Genomic DNA, 6,105 nt, shown 5'->3' with positions numbered 1-6,105 from the left:
GCCCAATTTTTCATAGTAAAGTCTGTTTCAACCACTGTACTCTGTGACATATTTTTTCTAATCTGTGCGTGGCACACATATCTTTGAGACATTATTAATGCCTCTGTTTAAACCAAGGAAAGCTTAGAGTTTTCTTCTACTAACTAAAACACTTAATCACCACTATGTCCCTATGGAAGTCAGATTTAAAAATGAGCTTGCAGGGAGAATTATAATTGGTCTCGTCCTTAAAAAAAAACAAACAAAAAGGTGATTATGTCCAAGTCCAGGATGGGAGTAAGACATGAGCTAGAGAAGCTTGACAATTTAGCCTTTACTGTATCAGGTTTTCACAGTGTAGTTTTATTATGCGAAATGGTTATTTTCAATCTTATATATTAAAAACGTACTCTGGAGCCAATTACTGTTTAAATCAGAGGTTCTTAATCCAGAGTCTACAGACACCTTAAAATTTTATCTAAAACCTGCTGCATAATATCTATTTTGGGGGAAAGAGTCTCCAGTTTTTATATATTCACAAAGGAATCTGTGACACATTTTTAAAGGGCCTAACAAACCAATGGATTATCTGTTTCAGTTTTCCTCCTTGATACTGATCTACTTCATTAACATGAATAGTATCTAGTCATGAAATATCTGAGATCCTACTGCTTGCCAGACTAACCCTATCTTTGCCCCCAATGACTTTGACAAAATTAATAAAAAGCTCAAGTTTTTCAAAGGAATAATATTTTTTTAAAAAAAGGAAGATGGAAATATTAGATTCAATTTACAAGTTCAAAATCAATTTAAAGTCTGAAAATAAGTGAGATTAACCAGATTAACCAGCATGTAACTCTCTAGTAGTTCCTAATAGTAGCTGACTTAAACTCCTTCTGAGATAGATTTTTAAATAATAGTGTGGCATAACATATAATCCAAGACAGACATGATGACACTACTTACAAACAATGGTAGTATCTTATCTTCTCAAAATCTGTGATATATTTAGGTACAATGGGCATAACCATGAACTAGAATGAGGACCTGGGAGCACCACCCACAGTTTTACTGTCCACTATTTTGGTGACTTTCAGCAAAGTATTTAACTTCTTTGATTTTCTTTCCTTATTGGAAAAGAGGAAAATGCTGTCTACATAAAGATTATTGTAAGATTACTATGAATACAGTTATCTTATTGCACTCGTGTGTCAGGTACTATGGTAAAGCCCTTTTCATACATTAATTTACAACTATTATGTGAGTTAGGTAGCATCTCCATTTAAAAAATGAGATTCAGAGAAAATTTGCTCAAAATCATATAGCTAGAAATAACAGAATTAAAAAACTTAAGAGTATCCATCCAACTCTAAACCCATGTTCCTGTTACTATGCCCCATAAGAAATGTAAACAAATTCTAAAAGATGGCGAAGGTCTTAACAACTTGCTTCCCAAGCGCCTCCCCTGTAGCACTGTAAGAAACAGAAAGGATCCTAACGAAGAAAGCCCCCTCTCCATCTGATTCCCAAAGATTCCTCCATTCCAGACCACCACCCAGAACACATCTCTACCAATCACTCTGCTCCATCTTTCCAACCTAATCATTCACGTCCTCTACTTGTGCACCTGATCTATAGTTCAAGGTCAGAGTGGACCCTACTCATTACAAATTCATGCTGTCATTTGAATGCAGCATTCACAATTGTATAACCCTCTTTCCCTCTCACATACTCATCAGTCCATTCCTCACAGTGGCTCTCAGGCTAAACCCCAACATCCTTAATTTTATTGGATTATTTTGCCAATTAAGAGGTACAATAAGATCAGATCATTTGCATTTCCACCTTCATCTCAGTGGACATTCTTTTAACCAAAACCTAGAATACTCTCAGTCTTTCTCTTGGCAGGATATGAAACAGCATTTCTGCCTGATTGGCCCTTCTTTCCTTACCACAATTATATTCTCCTTTGGTTTGAAGACAACACGTTTTCCAGATGCTCTATTCTTTCCAACTGCTTATTCTTTCTTTACTGGATCTTCCTTCTTCCTGATTACCAAACACCTAAACCTGCAGCATGCCTGTCAATTCTATCTTCCATATATATCTCAAATCTACCCACCTCCCCTCTTTGTATCTACTGCCATCACCCTAACTTGATTCAACATTATCTCTAGCTTGGACCGTGCTACACTCTCTCAACCAGTCTCCTAGTTATTGCCTCTATTCAGTTCTACAGATTGATATTACTATTTTGGATAATGTCACTTCTTTGCTGAAAACTCTTCAAAAGCTTTCAATTGCACTTTAAAAAACCAAACTACCGTTAGTGACCAAACCATAAGCAGAACTCAACCAAGTATTATTCGATGAATGAATAAATGTGGACAATTCACAAGACTCAGTCTTAAGCTCTGTTCTTTTCTCAATTTGTATCTACTCTCTCAAAGGAGATCCTCTTTTGCAGCTAAAAATAGTGTTTAATGATTCTCAAATCAGAATCTCCTGCATCAAACTCTCACTCTATCTCTAGTCCCAGGTGTTCAATTTTAAGACCTTTCTATTTATTTTACTCCAAAGCCTAAATGAAAAAAAGGCACAAAACAATATATTGTTTGCTACCACTTATGCCAATAAAAAAGAGAATTTTTTATATATATATATATATATATATATATATATATATAATTGCATGCATATTTGTTTACATATGCATAAAACCGCTAGCAAGATATACAAGAAACTGGTAACACTGGTGGCCTCTAGCAAGGGAAACTGTATGGACAGGGTCCAGGGTGCGAGAGACTTCATAAGCACCTTCTGATTTTTAACAATGTGAATGTACTACCTATTCAAAATAAAGAACCTTTTGTTTTTTAAATAAACAAGTCTCTAACCCAACGATAAATGTAACCCTGCTTTCTCCTCAACTTCCCAGTTTCTGGAGAGAATCATCATTTTTGTGGCCCCAAGGCTCAAAAACACTACTAGTGACCTTTGATTCCTTGTTTTTCATATTTAATCATTCACCAAATCTTCCAGCACTTTCCTGAAAAGGTACTGGAGTTCTTTTCCTTCTTTCCAATTCCATTTTCTACACTGGAACAGACTTTCATTTTCTTGATCTGAATTATTGCAAAGGTCTTGCTACCTAAAGTTCTTCTGTTTCGCTCCCTACCTCCAATTCATTATTCATGACATTGCCACACCGGCTTCCTAAACACAGTATCACTTTCATGTTAGGCTCCTACTCAAGAACCTATAATGGCTCCCTTTTGTTTAGCAAACCAAGCTCTCAAATAAGAAACCTCTTAGGCGTAATAATAGAAACCAAATAGGCTTAATAATGCCTTTTGTGTCAGGTGTACTATTTCTTGCCCTATCATAGTTCCTTCAGCAGGCACCACCAAGAAGAGTGAAGTTTTTCTCAATGACTGGCTCAAATCACTCTCTCCTTTCTCTAATTTTCTACTGCCCAAGTCTGTGGAATAAAATTACTTTTCACAGTATTTTGTGTTGGTGCATACCTACTATATAATCTCAATTAAGAAACTTAACCTTTCTGTGCCTTAAGTTGCCTTATCTGTGAAATGCTTTCATGGACTCTTGATGAGGACTGAGTTAAAGCACTTTATCAGCTATCTTATTACTATTCTGTAACTGTTTCACTTGTTATGTATTATCTCCCAATAAAACCCAGGATGAGGACTTCCTTATACATCTCTCCCAAACCCAATTAACACAAAATTGTGCTTAATATAAAAGGTACACACCCTATGAGTCTGCTTTTGATTTAGTCAAGTGGGATTTATTCTATTGATAAAGTAGAATTTTGACACATGTATCAGGCACTTTATTCTGTGTTACACTGTATAATCATTCTCTTTTCTTTCTAACAGTGTTTCTTTAAATACTTCACAAGTTTATTGGCTCCTTTAGGTTAAGTATATCTTCTTCCCATCAACTACCAATACTTCGATATTACCCACAGTAAGCAAAGGAGGTGATGTGAATCAATGATTTCCTATTGATATTGAGTCATTTGACATTAACTCAACTCATTCTAACTTATTTTGAACCCACAATTCAGTACTTAGCTCATTTTACAACTGTAATGTTAAAAGAAGAATGTTAAATATTCCTCTGTATTTATTCAATGAATTTTTAAAAATTAATTTTTATTGCCATAGTTGCTTTACAATGTTGTGTTAGTTTCTACTGCACAGCAAAGTGAATCAGCTATACGTATACATACATCTCCTCTTTTTTGGATTTCCTTCCCATTTACGTTGCCACAGAGGACCGAGTAGAGTTCCCTGTGCTATAGAGTAGGTTCTCATTATATTCAATGTATTTTAATGTAGCAAAATTTCCTATAAACTATGAATGTCTCATTAACTCACTCAGGGCTTTTTTTTTAAATTAAAAACCCACTAATGATCAATATATTTCATATAAATTTTAGAAATAAGTAATTTTCTAGACTAATTTATTGAATACTTAAATGATGACACTTAAAAAAAGGTAATTCTAATGAACATAGAAAAATATGAGGTGTTTGGAAATCCCAATTTGTGTAATCTGGTAAAAAGGCAAACTGAAAAAGATTTTGGTGAAACAAACACATCTATTACAAAGAAAATAAGTCTAACATAACTCCTATATAGCTCTTTGATTTCTATTAGAAAAGTGCAGTCTATTTAAACAATAAAGAAAAGAAAACAACTGACTCCATTTACACACGTTTTTCATTCTTATACACAAAGCTTTTCCAGAGTATTCTCATTGCCAAAGAGTTCTCTTAAGCTTTAATGTTATTCAGTAAAAGTACCTCAATTAAGGAAAAAGATATTTTTAAAAAGCCCTAATAGTATATTATTTAAAAGGAATTAATTACAAAAAACATTTCCCCAATGGCATAAAAATTTTTTTAAATATTTTTCTCCCGCAATACTTAAATTTTCTAGCAGAGTAACATGACACACAAAGTTATGTCCCAAAGTTCCTAAAAATATTCACAGAACCACTGTGTAATTCTGGACTAACGATGGGGGTTTATACACAAACCTCCGCTATAATGTGATCTTTCTAGTTAAAAGAACAGCTAAAGGATCTTGTATACAATTTGAGAAGAATCCATAACATAACTAATTTTTAAGGAGTCACACTTAAGAAGACAGTTCCTGAGAATTATATTCATGCAGGTAGAAAAAAATGGTTACAAAATATTGGTACTCCTTTCCCCCAAAGCAAGCAAACAAAAAAACAAACCAAAAGTGGCTATGTGGTAAAAGTCAGTACAAAGACAGAGAGTAACCATCTGCCTGGCTGACTTAGAAATTAAATTTAGTTAAATTTACCTTAAAACATCTAAGGTATAGGAAACAACTTCAGGTGTTCAATACAGAACAAATGTTTGATTCTCCATCAAAAAAGACATAATATTTTCTTAGCAAAGGAAAAAACTATTAACTGAATATGGAAAATTTTAAAAATATTTCAAAGTACTAAGAATGCACTGTATACACAAAACTGTTTAAAAGTAAGACTTTTACTAATAATGCACTGTGCAATAGATGTAATTTCATTCCTCCAAGTGTGAAGTATTTGTTTCTGAGCATCTAAATTTTCATTGACCTTGAAGAAAGTAGGCACTGATGATGCAAGTATAATTAATTTATCTTTTCCTTCAAATTATTTATCTTTTCCTTCCAAAACTTCTGCCATATTCACTTTACACACTCCACACAAAAAAAACTGGAAAATAATTTATCTTTTCCTCCAAAAATCTCTGCCATGTTCACTTTACACACAGAACACACACACACAAAAACCCTAGAAATAATCCAAATGTCTAACAATAGGTGTATATCATACATCATACAGTGTTTTAAAAAATGCCCAACTAAATCTACATTAACATGAACAAATCTTCGAAGTAACTTTGAGTGAAAAATGAAAGTTGCAGAGTACATGTAAGAATAGGAGATCAATTGTGTAAAGTTTAAAAACGCACAAAAGACTACGTATTATTTATGGATACATACATATGCAGAAAAGGTATAAAGCATGTACAGAAATAATACACATTAACTTCAGAATAGTGGTTACCTACAGGGAGGGTGG

The 6,105-nt window shown here is 33.6% G+C and overlaps 1 protein-coding gene across 1 annotated transcript in view; it reads right to left on the bottom strand.

Moving 5' to 3' along the window:
* The window catches only part of PPP4R3B (protein phosphatase 4 regulatory subunit 3B), a 59,982-nt gene that overhangs the window by 51,290 nt on the left and 2,587 nt on the right, over positions 1-6,105 (bottom strand). The window lies entirely within an intron of this gene.

Source organism: Stenella coeruleoalba, assembly GCF_951394435.1.
Source record: "Stenella coeruleoalba genome assembly, chromosome: 13".
NCBI classification, from domain to species: domain Eukaryota; kingdom Metazoa; phylum Chordata; class Mammalia; order Artiodactyla; family Delphinidae; genus Stenella; species Stenella coeruleoalba.
This window is presented reverse-complemented; position numbering and strand designations above follow the sequence as displayed.